This window comes from Lontra canadensis, unplaced genomic scaffold (genome assembly GCF_010015895.1).
Source record: "Lontra canadensis isolate GAN:19392208 unplaced genomic scaffold, GSC_riverotter_1.0 scaffold34, whole genome shotgun sequence".
NCBI lineage: Eukaryota > Metazoa > Chordata > Mammalia > Carnivora > Mustelidae > Lontra > Lontra canadensis.
In genome coordinates, this window is record NW_022631028.1 from 2431784 (window position 1) to 2449665 (window position 17882).

At 39.1% G+C, this 17882-nt stretch overlaps 1 long non-coding RNA gene across 6 annotated transcripts in view; it reads left to right on the forward strand.

Annotated features, from left to right (window-relative positions):
• The window catches only part of LOC116873525, a 327269-nt gene that overhangs the window by 298666 nt on the left and 10721 nt on the right, over window positions 1-17882 (forward strand). The window contains exon 7 of one of the 6 annotated variants that reach the window (XR_004383840.1): window positions 6008-6126. The exons of the other annotated variants lie outside the window; for them this stretch is intronic. This is a non-coding gene — a long non-coding RNA (uncharacterized LOC116873525). Of the gene's footprint in view, window positions 1-6007; window positions 6127-17882 lie in introns of those variants that run through there. 6 annotated transcript variants of the gene reach the window in all.

Below are 17882 nucleotides of genomic sequence, written 5' to 3' on the forward strand. Positions count from 1 at the left end.
AAAATATATTATGAAGGAACAGTGAAAATGGGCCAACCTAAACAAGTAATATATTAGATTTGAAAAAAGTTCATTAAGGCTTGGGTTTATCCCAGGTATGTAAGGCTAGTAGACATTAGAAAATCTAATTGATGTAATTCACCACATTAATATATTGTGGTATGGCCTCTTGGCATCATAGCCTTGTATAGTCCTGCTGGCAGTGAATCTGGGCTGGCCTGTGATTTCCTTTATCCAACTGAATGTGGCAGAAGTGATGCTGTGCCAATTTCCGAAACATGCCTTAGGAAGGCCTGGCAGCTCCTGTTGTGCACTTTGGGTCACCATGTCAGAAATCCTTCAGTCAGATGGAGAGAGCTTCCAGAGGCCAGAGAGAGAGAAAGAGGGCTTGAGACTATGTGGAGAAAGACTGGCCCAGCCATCCCAATATTCCAACCACACTGGGACTTTTAGCCATCTCTGCCAAGGTGCCAGACATGTAATAAGTCATCTAGAACATTCCAATGTCCAAACTGAGCTACCACATGACTGCAACCCCAGATATCTTCTCACTATGACTACATAAAAGCACCCAAACAAAAATGACAGAACAATAATCTTGATGAGCCCTCTCAACCCACAGATGGTAAAGTCTGATAAAATGGTCATTCTTCCAATCCACCAATACTGGCATGGCTTCTTATAAAATAATAGATAACTGAAACATGACAAGAAAATATTCATAAAATGATCTCAAAGGGTACAGAAAAAGCATTTGAAAAAAATTCTCCATTCATTCATGATAAAAAAGAAAACCCTGAAGCAAATTAGGAATAGAAGGGACCTAGCTTCCTTAATCTGATAAAGAAGAACCCCACCAGTCCTCATACTTGAAGGCGTACTCCCACTCTGAGATCAAGAAAAAGATAAAATACCACACTATTCCTTCTAATCAGAATTACACAGAAGGTTCCAGCCAGTGCAGTGAGGAAAGGAAGAAAGAAAGGAAGGAAGGAAGAAGCATAAAGATTGAAAAGGAAGAAAATAACTGTCACTTAAAAATATGATTTTATATGTATAAAACCTCTAAAAAATTGCAGGTATGTTACTTATATTAATAAAATAATTAAACATGTTTTCTAGATCACAATATAAAAAATAAATTGTACCACAAATAATACACTATATGTTAATAGAAAAATTTAAAAATAACACTCATAATAACATCGAACATGCATAAGAACAAATCTAACAAAAAGATTTAAGACTTCTACTGAACAAATTATAAAATATTCATGGACATTAAAGACTTAAATAAATGATCATAGATTGAGAATTTCAATATCATAAAGATATAAATTCTCTTCCAATATAATCCCAATCAAATTTCCAAATTTTTCAACAATGAAAGAAGCTGAACCTAAAATGTATACGGAACTACAAAGGGTAAATAACAGTCAAGCAGTCAAGAATGATATGGAAGCATGTGTCCTGCCAGAGATCAAGAATTACTATGTCAATAGGGAGGGCACGGATTGCATGGAGCACTGGGTGTGGTGCAAAAACAGTGAATACTGTAACACTGAAAAGAAATAAAAAATTTTTAAAAAATTAAATTAAAAAAAAAAGAATTACTATGTCAGAATTAACTGTGGATCAGGACAGGTAAACAGACCAGTGGAAAAGAGCTGCAAACTCAGAAACAGACCCATGCGTGTAATATGGGCATATGCTCTATGACAGAGGTAGCATGGAGTCTGGAAGGGAAAGGACGGACTTTAATAATGTTGCTAAGACAATGGGTATCCATATTTTTTAAAAAGAAGAAGAAAAAAATACATATATAAATACATATACACACATAAATATGTATCTCCACATAACATCCTTTACATAATAATTCCAATTAGTTTCTGATTTAAATGGGGAATAAGCCATTAAACTTCTAAAATAATATAGAAGAATGCTTTCATAAATGCAGTATAGATAAGAATGTCTTAAAATGCAAAGAACACATAAGGAAATGTTATATATTTGACTAAAGTAAAAAATACACACCATCAACAGAGTGAAAATCTATAGTTTGGGGAAACACATAGCCAATGAAGACAAAAAGAACTCTCCCAAAACAATAAGAAAAAAAATAAACAAGACAACAGAAAACCAGTCTGCAGAAGACTCAAGTCTTTTGTTTTACAAATGATCAATAAATAAATATATGAAAAGCTACCCTACTTCATTAATAATACAACATATGCAAATAAAAAGCAAAATGAAATGTCACTGTGTATATCTACTAGATTGAGAAAAAGATTTTAAAGTCTGGAAGTACCAAATGCCAGGAGAACATAGAACACTGGGAATTCTCATACACCGCCGGTATAAACAATTTAACCACCTATTCGGCTATTATCTATCAAGTGAAAGATATACTTATCCCATGACTCAGTGATTCCAACCTTGGGTGTGCACCATAGAGAGATGGGTGCATGGGTACCCCAGGTTGACTGCACACCACAACAGATCAAAACCAGGCTATCCCTCCTGAGTACAATGGATACATTTATACTATATGTACATGATGATATGCCATGCAGCAGTATAAATGAACACACTACATAGATAAATCTTGTAAATATATATGGAGCCAAAGAAGTCAGAGACAAAACCATGGTTCTGTGTCTTTAGAAGTTCAAAAACAGGTACTTTGGGGTATCCATCCATATTAGGTAAAATTAAGAGAAGGATATCATAATGTTTACCTCCGGGAGAGTCCAAGGGAGTTGTTATAGGGAGAAGCTCATGGGCTGCAGCAATGATCTTTTTTTTTGGCCCAGGATAGTAATTATATCAGTGCTCTTTTTTTCCCTCTCTTTTCTTATTGTGGTCCATATATATAAAACATGAAATTTACCATTTTAATCACTTGCATGTATACAGTTCTACAGCAAAAAGTACATTTATACTGTCAAGCAGTCATGGATGTCCATTTTTAGTTATTCAATAACTGTAAAAATGGTTCATGCACGTTTCTGTATTTATTTTATCTCACAAGAAAAGAAACAAAACCGGTACAAAGCCAAGGCTGTGTGCAAAGACTCAGTCACAGAGATATTAACCATAGCGCTGTTTATAATAAAAAACAACCCGAAACATCAAATCACTACTTTGAACTGCATGAAGGGATGGATCAAATGTCAACACACACAGACCTAAGGAAGGGATTTTCCTGCAGCCTTCAGAAATGGTAGCACCGAAGAATACGCCATGGCACGAAAAATGACTGAGGCATACAGTGAAGTGGAAAAAGATGTTTCTAATACATCATGCACAGATATCCCGTGTTTTAAAATAAACTACAAATATTTATGTAAGGAAGAAGGCTCGGAGAAATACTTTATAATATTAACTACGATTCTATTTGAGTAGTGGTTTTATGAGTGACTTTTGTTTTCTTTGTTTTGCTCATTTGAATAGTTTCAATTTTGAGCGATGAATATAGATTCGTTTTTAAGGGAATAAAAAGGAGACAATATATTCTATTGGGAAACAATAACCAAAAAAAGACACTAGAGGTCTCTGAATGGGAATATAAAACTTAGTATTTGCTTAGAGGTATATCTGGAAAACACCTGGAATTCTACCAGCCCCCATCAGTCTCTTTGAATATAACTTCCCCTGTCAGTTATCTCTTTCCTACCTGGTTGGTTTTCCCCCCGAGTACTAGCTCTGACAGTAAAATGAAATTCTGGCTGTCTGCTCTGAAAGAAAATAGGGCAGTGGAGGTAGGGGGATCCTCTGAGAACAGCCTGCTCCTAATTGAAAGGAAGTGAAAATCCTCCAAACATCGCAGGCACAGTTGATGGATCATCCCTCCATTTTCCTCCATCTGGTCTGTGGCCTCTTACAGAAACCAAGACAAGAAAAATGAAGTGTACCTGACACAGGAAATGAGGGTAGTCATTTGGATGACAGAGCACCAGCTCCCCATTAAACGCTTGGAGGGAGGTGGGCAGTGAAACAGAAGGCGCCAGTCACAGTGCTCCTATCTGACTTCATACACAAACAATGGGTAAGTAGAGAGGACTCCACAGTCAGTACACTAATATGCCTCACAGCCAGGTTGGGTCACCCTGTGGATACCTGTTAGCTCATCAGAATGGACTTCCCAGCTGCTGAGCTGCGGTTGAATGCTTTTCCCCATGATAGTGATCCCCTACTGGGACACTATTTCATCAATTTATAAAATAGGAGAATTCACAGAATACTTTATGGCAGGTAAAGACAGTCAGAAACCATTAAGTAGAAAAATAGTAATAATTCATCGTGTATATGTGTGGCATGCAACTACTATGCTTTGCATTATATTGTCTATAACATGACAGGTTATGACATATAAGAAATTGGAAAGTACTGGAACTACTATAGGTTACCCTCACATTACACAGAGTCCGAAAGAAGAGAAGGGCTGGGGGTGGGGGATACAGTGGGGCTTATGGGTTAAGGTACTATTTTTTAATTAAAGTCTAGTTATCATTAATAGGCATGCTATAAAATAGGGGAAAAATGAATTTGGGAAAAGTCAAGTTAAATAAAAGTACAAATGGTTTCAGGAATGCCTAAGGTCTTTAGTTGACTAAAATGCATATGACCCTCCAAAAATAGAAATAGTATGGAGTTACTGTGCAAAATCTTTTTGACCATAAAATATCATCTAAGGAATTCACGTTGGAAATTGCTTCAGTAAAGGAATCTTCTTGTTGATTTTTCCATGTAGGAGGGAGAGAGTATGCTCTTCTTTCTCACCGACTTCACGGGAGTGTGATATGGAAGGAGTTTATCTCCATACAAGGTTTCAGTCCTATCCTATCTGATGATATTGTTCCCGCACTGGCTTTTCCTTGTATTTATGGGGAGTGATAAACCTGATAAAGCTCAAACTCCTAACAAGTATCAGGGGCTTTCATCAACCAGACTAAGTCCAGAGCTTTTGCAAAATGACCTCCCAGAACCCACAAGTAGTCTGTCACTGAAGCTGTTGATACTGTGCCAGAGAGTACATTTTGTCTTTGTTTTCAGTGTATTTTCTTTCCCAAAAGGAAACAAATGGGCTCAAAGAAATGAATAGAGAAATGTATAGAAATACCTTAAAAATTGCATCTCCATAATTTTGCAAATAAATGAAGAATGAATGCATAAATTATCTATGTATGCTTACATGCTTGTTACAGTTAACTGTCATTCCATATGGCACTTTTGATTGTCTTCGAAAATAATGGAATAGAAATACTCAGAGAAATTGGCCAACAGAGAGAGTTGAATTAAGCTACAAGGAGGTCTATATTGAGTAAGAACATGGGTAGGAGTTATGTGGTCTTCTTCACCTTTTCTAAGCTGCCAGGTAGCCTTTTATTTTGCAGTAATGAAAACTAGAGCCATACGAGCAAAATTCAAATGAAGTCTATCTGCCAAAAGAAATAGAACTGAGCATTTATTCTCTGCTCCTTCTTCCACTTGGAAGATGCCTTTCCCCCTAAGAACACGTTTAAAAGGTTATAAAAGTGGTTTTCTATTTTTGGCCAGAAGCAGAAAGCAAAAGACAATGGAGAAAAAATATTAGCTCAGCTTTTCCAGGCTTGAAATAATGTGTGATTTTTGCTGTTTTTCCAACTTTTGAGAACAAGTCTGGTAGAATGCTTAATTCATTCAGCTCGTGAATCACCTTTCCTTTGTGGGAATATTAATGCCAAGCTAAAATTTCTCCATATGAGGAAAGAAAAAAAATTAAATGCAGCAAAGCTAGGAGTAGATTGGTAAATAAAATCATTCTGTCTCTACCTCATTAATTCTCCCTTCATCCTTTGGAAGTCCTGCAAACTGTAGCAGTGCATCATTTAAATGGTACCTTCAGGTGTTTCACTGAGACATAATTAAAATTGATGTCATCTGGCATTTCCTTGTGCAATTTGTCTAACTCCTTGCAAATGGCAAAACAAAGCTCTTCGTTATGACTTTGTCTTTCTTCAAGAAACTGCCCAAGATTTTCTCAATGTGCTCTGGAAAGCTGGCCAACTGAAAGAGAACTTGAAGGCCCCTGCAGAGATGTCCTTCACAATGTATCCAAGTGGTTCACTTGAATGGACTTGCCATGACAGGCAAGTTAGTACCCCTGAGACATCCCAAACATTTTTTAAAAATTTCCTTACATCCTTATATTTATTTACTCCCTCAAAAGATATGTATCAGTCATATCAGTCATACCATGACTCTCCAGTTAGAAATAAGGCAACGATTGCTTACAAGCTCCCATCCCTTAGGGGAGCTCACAGTCCAGAAGGAAAGCAGACATGACACTACTAGTTAACAATAACATGTGAGGAACACATCGAGAGGAAGTAACTGGTGATGTGGATTTAAACTGCAGGTCAGGAAAGTCACCCTCCCTGAGGAAGTGAATTCAAGAAACCTCCCAAAGGATGATGAGGGGAGATGGGGCTGAGGAACAGACCGAGTTAAGGGAGAGAGACGGGCTATAGATCACTGAAAATAAAAGAGCTAGGCACTTGCTTTCTGTCTTTCATATATTGGCCCAAGTTTTGCCTTTAGTTTCACATAGACTAAGACTACTTGCTCTCCTAGAAGACCACTAAGATTTATTTTCTACTATTTTCATTCATTTTATGTTTCTTTATAATATAATGTTTTAAAAATAAGAAGTAGGGGCGCCTGGGTGGCTCAGTGGGTTAAAGCCTCTGCCTTCAGCTCAGGTCATGATCCCAAGGGTCCTGGGATTGAGCCCCGCATCGGGCTCTCTGCTCAGCGGGGGGCCTGCTTCCTCCTCTCTCTCTGCCTAGTGGTGATCTCTGTCTGTCAAATAAATAAATTTAAAAACAAAAGAAAAATGAGAACTAGTATTTGCTGAACATTCACTTTGCACCTAGCCCGCTGAATTCCCCCAGTGTGCTCTTTATCCACACTTGAGGAAAACTGGAGTTCAGAAGGTTACCCAGTCAAGCAATTCCTGAGCTAGAATTCAGAGCCACATCTAAGATGGTGATGTTCAAGGGTAAGATTTTCACCAGTTTACTGGCGTTTCTTCATGTTCAGATCCACCAACTACTTCATCAAAATGATAGGGGCGGTGTTGGGGGATGTGTTAAAAAAAAATTCCCAGGGCTCATTCAGCTGTTTGGGGTCTGAAACTCTGAGGACATGGTTGGTGCATTTGCATTTTAACAAGTTCCCCAGGTGCTTCCCCTTTTTTTTTTTTTTTTTTTTTTTTTGAGAACCGCTGAACTTCATCCCAGTTCCAGGCAGGAGTGAGAGAGAAGGGGGTAGGGGGTAAGGGAGAGAGGGAGAGAAAAGAGGCAGAGAGACCACTGTTGATGCACATTACTCTCACCCATGTTCCTCGAGTACTCTTCTGCCTCTTCCGTGAAATGCTGCAATGCAGAACAGTTAGGATTTTCAAACTACAAATCTTTTCGCCTCATGCACTGGCAAGATGTCTCAGCGATGCAGAGAGTGGCTTCAGCCAAGCTGTGAAAAGCGAGGCTGTTCCAGAGGAAGTGAGATAAGACAAAAACTTACAAAAACAAACATCCTGAGGCTGGTGTTCAAAAGGCCACTGGCAAAATCTATAGTCAAATGTGAAGTGAGCTAAACAAACACATTACTGGGCCATCCAGGAAACGTGAAGCAGATGCCTGGAAGTGGGATGTGTGTTTTCAGCCCGGGTAGAAATATCCTGGGGAGTGATGATATGGAATCAGACGCAGAGTTCAGATAAAAACAACAAGGGGGACTGGCAACAGGCAGCGTCTCCAGGATGGACAGGAGGTGCTGCCATCAAGGGGTTCAGAGCACATTCAGGGGATGGTGGGAGACGGGTGCTCCAACCTCACTTAAAGTTGCAGGCCGCAGTTTGCTCCCAGTCCTGGCATTACCCAATGGCAACTAGTTAACGAAGGAGTGGTGACAGAGACCCAGTGGCCTAGACAAAGCTTTAGAGCTTTTGATACTGAAAAGATTATGGTGCTGCCTAGCCCCCACCCCCATCCCGTTTTATACTTTAGAATAAAAACAATACCAATTCAAAGGTAGTTCAGCAACCTTCCAAGTTTTCCTCTGAGAGGAATTCAGTGTTTTTTGAGAAATACAAAACAGCAATTTCTGGCAAAAAAAAAAAAAAAGGGGGGGGTTTGTGTGCTTCATTGGTACCCGACACACAAGCTTCATCTGGTGGAAGAGTGTTCATAAAGTGCTTTCGAACCCCCTGGAACAGACCAGGTACTCGCTCAGTGGTAGTTACTATTACTATTAATAATAGCAACCTAAGTTCCCTGCTACATTTACTGCAGGCTTCTTCCCTAGCTAAGGATCTCCCTCCTGTGGATGCAGGCTCACTAGCATGGTACTATTGGGCGTTATTTGAACCCAGCTCTGCAGAAATGAGGAAGGTGTCCCAGCTGCCCTCTCCTTAGGATCAGAGTCTAATTCTCTGACATGGTCTCCCCTGAGCCCTTGTCCCCCTATACTTTCGCTGCCCCCATCATGACATTTAATTAGTTATTTTTTGCTTGCTTTTAATTAAAGAATCACTGTTTGCGCTCATACTAGAACCATTCACTGAATGCCATCTAACTCTTGACATTTATTTAGGAACCATCATTTTATTTTACCAAGTTTTTTATAGCATGAATATTTGATGACTACAGTAACTCATGGCCCTCCCCAAGTACAAGCTCCTTCCTCTCTTTCTAGAAGGTAACACCAGTCAAATCAACCTTTAAATTTACTGTGACTCCATCACACTAAAATTTCAACTGCATTTTGGATTTATGTCATCAGTGATAATTGGGAAAATTATAGTATATTTTAAGGTAACCATATATATGGTTAATAAAAAATTACATGTATTTCCTCAAAATTTTTTTCCTTGGGAAGTAATTTTTTTTCTGCCAACAACAGTCTTTAAATATTGCAGTTGTCATGGCAATGTTTAATTATTATTGCAAGTAAACTTTTCCAGATCTAGATCTGGGTATAGGCAAGACAAGATCTACTCCAGGGGGGAAAACTTTTAGCCACTACTCCCTTTGTTAAAAAATTGCATTCGGGTCATTTGATTCTACTCATGTCATCAAGGATGCCTGTTTTTATAAAAAGCTGATTTTATACAGCAGGAAAATTAGCCCTTCCATTATAATGGTTAGTGATTCATGGTTGTTAGGAAACTTGTCACAGAACAAAGCAGATTGGATCTGTTGGTGGAGTTTGCGTTCCATAGCATCTCTTAGGGTCTTTCTGGGGGTCAGGGATTTAAGTCTTAGAAATTGTGTTTGGGCTCCAAGTTGTCCAGTTCCATCTTCTGGAGTTTCTGAGGGCAATTGTAAAACTGATAAAGAGGCAACAATGTGAGTTGATGCACGACATCCCTGCCCCTAAAAAGACCAAGTGTGTCTCAGTTCTTAGAAATGAGACAGCAGTGCTCACTGAGAAGGGAAAGAAGCAGGGGCAACAGAGAAAGGTGGCTATAATGGGGTGATCAAAATCATGTAAATTGACCTACGCTTCTAAAAATTACATAGGTGTGTTCTCTACATCTGCCTTGGGAGAGCCAAGGTTTTCTGGCCCCAGAAGCAACTCACTGAGGTCTGAAAGTGAATTCCATCCCATGCATACTTGTTCTTCTCACTTGGGTTCCGGATTCTTTCATGTAGATTTGTGCCCAAGGGCTTGGTTTTGGTAATCGTGGGGCAGATCATGGTTTGTTTGTTTGTTTTTAGATTTCATTTGTTTGAGAGAGGGAGAGATAGCGAGAGACAGAGAGAGTGGAGGGGCTCTTTGAGCAGGAAGCCGGATGTGGAGCTCGATCCCAAGACCCTGGGATCATGACCTGAGGCCAAGGCTGATGCTTAAGGCACTGAGCTACCCAGGCACCCCTGGAAAATGTTTTGACAAACTTCTTCTGAGCACTTAGTATATCTAGAGTGATAAATACCCAATTTCCTGAGTTCTACAAAGTCTATCCATCCATCAAGTTAATAGTGAGGTATAGGGAGAACCCTGTATTGATACAATAAGTTATATCCCCAGTTCAGATATTTTAAAATATGAAAAAATGAGAGCTTATTTTAAACAGGGTGCTTGTGAGATATTCAAGAACATAGTTATATTTAAGATTATGGCTTTAAATCAGACTGACCTAGGTTTAAATCCTGGCTCAGCCATGGATGAGTGAACTTGAACAAGTTATTTAACCTCCCTATGCTTCAAATTTCTCATCTTTAAATCGGGATGATGGGTACTGTTTCATAATTTTTTGAAGAAGCTGAAAATATTGTTAGTAAAACACCAGTATCACCATTATCATTGTCATTCTCCTGAGGTCTGAGCTAGAGAATCAAAATGTGATTGTTGTCAACATATAGGCACCAGATAAGGGAGTAAACACAGGGATTAAGAATCTGGCACTTGATACCTGGGTTTTGATCTCAGCTCTGCAACTTCTTAGCCGTGTGACCTTGGGCTTACTCAACCTCTTGGGCCTTTAATTTTCTCTTGATAAATGGAAACAACCATACACTGATCTCTAAGAGTTAATGTGAGACTTAAATTAAGACTATACCTAACACGACTAGTCCAATGCTATTCAATAATTGCTAACAATTTTTCTTTTATTATTATATGGTACTTATTTTAAAAATCTTTTTTAATGTGATAAAATATAGGTAACAAAATTTACCACTTTAACCATTTGTAAGTGTACAATTTAGGGGCATTACTGGTACTGACACTGTTGTGCAAACATCACCACCCTCCATCTCTAGAACTCTTTCATTTATCCCAAACCAAAATTCCTTACTCATTAAGCAATCACTCCCTTTTCTTTCTCCCCCAGCCCCTATCTCCCCCAACCAAGCACTCTTCTGCTTTATATCTCTCTGCTTTGAGTTCTCTAAGAATCTCAGTGAATAAAATGATACAGTATTTGGCCTTTAGTGACTGGCTTTTTTCACCAAGCATAATGTCCTCAAGGTTGTTCCATGTTGTCACATCTGTCAGAATTGCCTTTCTTTTTAAAGATGAATAATAGTCCATTGTATATACCACATTTTGTTTACCGTTCACATGTTGATGGACATCTGGTTTGCTTCCCTCTTTTGGCCATTGTGAATAGTGTTTCTATGACCACTGGTGTACACAACGCTTATTAAAAGACAGCATCGGGACATTGGAAAGAGAAGCAACTGGATAAGGAGAAAAACCTAAGGAGCTCCAACATTTGAAGAGCAGGCAAAGGAAGACTTCCTCCTTTAGGAAAGTTCTTTGAAGCGTTTTAAGAAGAGGGAGGGTTTGGTCTCATTCATAGGATGTTTACAAAACATGTCAATGGTCTGATTTAGGATCACAGCATTGCACACAGGCAAGAGTGAACATACATAACGAAGTATCGCAAAAAGAGATCAAACCAGCAAGGATGGCCATAATCAAAACTTCACAGCCTCTTCAAGAAGGATTTGCTGTCCTCCAGGGCTTACAATGTGCCTGGCACTGCTAAGTCCATTACATTACAGCTTTAATCCTCTCTGTCGCCCTAAAGAGTACCATCCCATCCAGTGCATGAGGAAATCGAGCATTGTGCAACTGCTGTAATTTCACAGAGTGAGCTAGTGCCCAAACCAGCACTTCACCCTGGGTCTGCCTCCTGCTAAAACCTGGGTTCAGAGTAATGTGCAAGGCAAGGCAAGAATTTATTTCACATTCAGCAAGGATTCTTCTGAATCCTTGTGTCTTGCTTGATTGTCTCTTGGCACTGTCTTTAAGACATTTCCAGAATCAAAGGAGGTCCATTAAGTGTCTAATGGATTTGACACATTTATATTCATATTTTTTGTTTGTTTACCAAGGAGAACCAAACAAAAGCTTAGCCTGTGATATCCCTGATCTTTTCTTCACTAAATGTTCAAGTTATGGTCTATGGATCACAGCATGGTAAAGCCATAGAGAGGGAAGATCAGAGACCAGGAATTTTCCCTATTCATAATCTCACCTGTTTCAGGTTCTATAAAAAAGGCAGCTCAAGTAAAAATGACACTTCCAGTATCTTCTGCTGCCTTTCAAAAAAATTAATTTTTATAAATCAGATGTATGGGATAGTTGTGGCATACCATACAATTTACCACTTCCAAGGCAGTCCCTAAAGTTCCATTTGTCAATCAGTGAGTTTACTCATGCCCAGGGTAAGAGACATGAGCAGCCCAGTATTTCCTTCCAGAAATACATGACATGTGACAATTTGTTGGTGATTATATAATTATATGCAATAATTATATAATTAAGGTGTTATATAACAAGTTGAAAAGCCATTTTAAGGGGTTTAACAGGGAAAAATAATTCCCTTTCTATAAAATTGTTATGATGCCAACCATACCTCTTTTAACAGGATCGAAGTGATAAACACGGCGATACATGTAAATTTGTTTTACATACTATAAAGTAGCTTATATATATAAGGGATCATTATTTTTATTATTACAAATGGACTTATTTTACATTTGTTGGTACAAACTTGAAAGCACTTAGTATCAGATAGCTACTGAAATATGTTAAAATCTAAATTCAATTCAATTTTTAGCTTTTTCTCTTAGCAAGCTTACAAACTTAGAAAAGTGGCATATGTATTCTGGGTTTAAAAGGGTGATCTAGACCCAGCTTTCTCACCTTCAGAATTGTCACTGTGGACATTTTGGTGCAGATAATACCTCGCTGTGAGGGCTATCTAGGGCACTGTGGGATGTTTTGCAATATCTCTGGCCTCTGCCTCCATCTCTGAGCCATGACAATGAAGATATGTCTAGACGTTGTAAATGCCTTTTGGGGGACCAAACTGCCCCAGATTGAAAACCACCCCTATAGACAATGGAGTTGGAAAGGCTGGTATAACAGCATGGATGATGGCAATTTCTATATAATGTTAGTTTTTTTCACTGTTGTTTCTGCTTCATGGAGCAAACACTATTTAACCCTTCTCTTTCACAAATTTGAGAAGCTGAAATGAACAGTGCCTGTAGCGTGGCACTGAATTATGTGGCTAACTGTTGCATCTTCTAGGGGATTAGCCATACTTGGCTAAATTAGCATTTGGATTATGTCAACATGGAGACCCATAAATGAGCAATGTAAAAGCAAATGAGATGGGATTTTGTTTCCTCTATCCCAAATGTTTTATATTTCTGACGTAAAAAAAAAAAAAAGACAGATAGCCAACAATGTCTACACACAACTCAGCTGCACACACGCGTGCGTGCACACACACACACACACACACACACACAGGATCTCTAATAAAGGCCCCCAAGATCCTGTGCTCTTGTTTTCTAGGTGAAACAGGAAAATCTCAGAGCAAATCGATCTGCTAAATAGAAATTCCTTTTTTCTTTTTTTTTTTTTCTGAACAAAAAATTTCACCAAATTCTCAACCTCTGAGGAGAACTTTATCAAAGTTACTTGCTGTTGCTACCTGTTAAATAAGATACCAAAATCCTTGGAGCTTATCAGTTTCAAAGAAATCAGAAATATAAAATATGTGTCATATGTGACACTTCAGTTACGCCTTTCCCTGTAAGGCCACCAAGGACTCCATAGTTTAATTAAGTCTTCAAATTTAGAGAGGGCAACAAAGACGTAGATAAAGTGATTCACCCAAGGTCATATAGATGGAAAATGGCAGACTAAGAAGTGAACACCAGAGGGATTTTCAAGTTTCTTCTCCTGAGTTATTTTTCATCCCTCTCTCCTAACTTCTGTCTTCTTTTTATTTATTTTTTTTATTCTGCCTCCCTTATCTTATTACTGATGATTCTGTCAACACAGTGTTTGGCTCATAATAGACACTCAAGAAATATCTATCACTCAATGAAAGAAAGACTCAAACCACAGATACCAAGAGAAATAGATTATGGCAACTTTCCATCGAAGAGATTATTTGACTTAGAAGAATATGGGACTGTGACTGTTTAAAAGTAAAAGTAAATTCATGGCCACAGATCTCAATGGATGTTCAGTAGCTCCTAGCAATCCTACTGTCTAGGACATCCAGTTCCCTTTCTCCAAAACAATGAGTTCATGAATAACCTGAGAACTCCATAGATATTTTTTTGGTGAACAATGAAATACTAAAAAACAAATTTACAGGTAAAACCTTGGCTCAGCCCAGCTTGAAAAATATCTGCTTTTGATGAATCCTATCTACAAGCAGTGGAACATGTGGAGGCCAGTCCAAAATGCCAACTAGAGCTTTAAAATTCACACTCTTGAGTCTCCACACACTGCCATTTGAAAACAGATGTCAACCTTCCTTTCTTTTAAGGTATTTCATGAGCATACACATAGAAAAATAAAAACCTCATTTTGCTAGTAATTCTCTGCCTTCTCCATTCAATCTCATGTCAAGGAAATGGAAAAGAGACCAAGGCCAAGTGCATCTTCTAACAGCCTTGCTCAAGGAGCTCGCTACATGGCAACCACGTAAGTCGCACATCATATGCACACACTCGCAGAAACCCAGAAGTTCAGTTGTTTCGTACATTGCTATGGTCACAAGTATGGGTGCTTTTATTACTTGCAGTCTCTGGCAATTGACAGTCTCAAGCTTCAATAATGGCCTTGCGGTTTCCCTAATTCTTATTTCCCCTGAGAATGCTTAATGGAATTCATGCAACACAATCAAACTTACATAAACATTTCACATGCATGCCAGCTTCGATGGAGGTCCAGCCAATGACAAGAGAACAGATAAGTAGATACATCTCACTCTTGTTCCTCTGCCCTGCTGCATTTGAACTATTATAAATGTGCACTATCAAAATTCCCTGCTTACACTGTACTCCTCTGCCGACTTATCTCCCCCTCACCCCCATAGAGTGTGAACATCGCAGCTGGACTGATAATTCTAAAATGCAAATCGCACCATGTCACCTCCCTGTTTAAAGCTCTCCAGAGCATTTTCGTTGCCTGAGACCAAATGGCCCCTGCTCCAGCAAGCCTCCCACTGTCCCAGTATGCTCTTGCCACAGCCTTCAATCAGCCCATGGTTTTCCCAATCTCAGAGTCTTCATTTGAAAACTTGCCTGGCCTCATTTTGCTTGTGTCTCCATCAGACAGTGCTTCTTCAGACACATCTGCCTTGTGGCTTTATCTACATAGGTCTTGCCCTTCATTCTTTATCAGAGTACCCCAATTACCCTCTTCATAGCAACTGTCTCAGTGTATGAATACTTGTTTATGAGTACTTGTGCCTATTTCCTTATCTCTTCCCTCAAAGACTATAAGAGACTGTGTTTATTTCATTCCCTCCTGTGGAGCAAGCTTACAACTGTACTGGACACGAAGCAAGCATAATAGACATTGCTTAAATGAACAAACATATATCATTACACAAATAGAAGATGGCCTTGAAGAAACACATTTGCTGGGGCCCCTGGGTGGCTCAGTGGGTTAAAGCCTCTGCCTTCGGCTCAGGTCACGATCCCAGGGTTCTGGGATCAAGCCCTGCATTGGGCTCTCTGCTCAGCAGGGAGCCTGCTTCCCCCTCTCTCTCTGTCTGCCTCTCTGCCTACTTGTGATCTCTGTCAAATAAATAAATAAAATCTTAAAAAAAAAAAAAAGAAACACATTTTCCTGTGAAAAAATCAAATTTCAGCCTTCTGTCCAATGATTACATGTACCCATGTAGCCTTCTTTCTCTTTGTGCTCTGTCTGCTTGTCCTTGACCTGAGCTGAAGGCAGAGGCTCAATCCACTGAGCCAGCCAGGCACCCCTGCTTGTCCTTTTACCAAGTTTGGGATTCACAGGAACTCAGGGTTTTCCAATGTGGCACAGTCCAAGGAAATGCCAAGTGAGCCTGCTGCTTGTGTTTTGTTCCCAGATTTTTGACCCCTGTATATTTTAAGAGAAATCTAACCTTGATTCATTTATAGATGGTAAAAACGATTTCATCAAATTGTCCTCAATTTTTTTTTTTAATCAAAACCTTCTTTTGCTGACACAGGAAGTCATGTTTTGTCAAGACTAGATGAACTTGAACCCAGAGAGGTTTGAATTCTACTGCAACCTCAAAAACCACAAATATGGAAGAAATTTGAGAAGTCAAATATGTCCTTGCGCCTCTTTGATAGCGACTAACATTTTGTTCATCTTGGGAAGATTTACGTGTTGCCAACTCCAGCTCTACCATAGTTTCTCGGTACAGACACGAGATACAATGTGGGAACTCTGACTTCAGAAGACAGTTTTCACAGCAACCCCTTTTAGCTTTTGAGTTTCGAATGTAACCTTTGAAAACAGCTGGTCCAAATTCCATCTTGTCCCAGACCCACACAGACCTCCTCTGCATTATATTCAGTGTGAGGACAAAGGAAGTTCAGGGAGGAGCACTGAGCAAGATGTGATCTGGCCAAGTGATTACAGCTGCTTTTGCAAGCAGCCACCCAGAATGCAGATTTCACTGTTTTTGTTGTTTTAAAACCTTTGACTTACGGAACTGTATACTTTTATATTCCCTCCACCCCCAAAAGCTGAGACAGAGTGCTTAACGGTCCTGTGTGTTGTCCTACTCATTAAAATAAACCCTTGACAGTCACAAAGCATACCTCCACGTGACCCGGTTAATCCCCCCATACACAAACACTACCATAGCTCTGAATTTCCATCAGTGAGGTAGAGTAAAACATAATGAAATAATGTAGGACTCCTCCGACTTTGAATGAGAATTGTATATACACAAAGTATAAGAGAAAAGAGTTCCAGCCCCGAGTCAGCAGCCAGACAGTCTTCGGTTGACACTGTGGCTCTTTCACCTGTAAATTCTGTTACCTTCACCTCAGTTTTCTTATCTGAAAAGCAGGGCAAAATAAGAGAAACTTCTACATTCGAGGCTTACTGTGAGACTCAAGTAAGTTAATACAGGTAAAATGCTTAGCCCAGGGCCTGGCATACATTATAAATTCACCAAATAGAAGCCAGTATCCTTTTTTTTTTTTTTTCTTTCTGAATGAGAAATAGGTAAGAGCAAAACTGGCTGAGGTAGGGGTGCCTGAGTGGCTCAGTTGTTAAGTGTCTGCCTTTGGCTCAGGTCATGATCCCAGGGTCCCTGGATCGAAGCTGTATCAGGCTTCCTGCTCAGAAGGGGGTCTGCTTCTCCTCCCATTTTCCCGGCTTATGTTCCTTCTCTTGCTGGCTATGTCAAGTAAGTAAATAAAATCTTAAAAAAAAAAAATGAAAACAAACAAAAAACTGAGGTAGAATCTGGCACTTGATTGGGCTCATTCAAGAGCTAATATGCACACGTGGGTATGCGTCTGCCTTGGCATACACAGCTACAATTCCTACAGCAAAATGGTGAGTGGCTTCATGGCATGAATCTTAGGGACTGCTTTCAAAGAGACCTAAACTGCAAGGGTCACATGTCTAGTATTTTTTAAATTTTATGTCCTGGAACTTGAGATATGAAACTAAAATTCAACTACATATGAAAATATTTAGGGGTCAAACTCGAGACTTTCCCTTAAAATTCTATGTTTGAAAGATAGGAAAGAAAGGTGTTCTAATGCACTACTGATGAAAAAAGAAATTGGCACAACCACTTGGGAAAATGGTGCAAAAACATTTGTTGAGTATTAAAGCTTACACATCTCAAGACCTAGTAATTCCATTTTTATATGTTTAACACTAGAGAAACATACCCAAGAAGACAAGCACAAAGTATTTAGAATGGTTGGGGTTTGCAATAGTGAGAGAAACTAGAAAGAACCCAAAGGTCTTTTCTCTTTTAAGTACGAGTTTAATGCCTCAAGAAATTACCCAAAATAGTTCAACAGCTTAGAAATTTGATGTGGGGT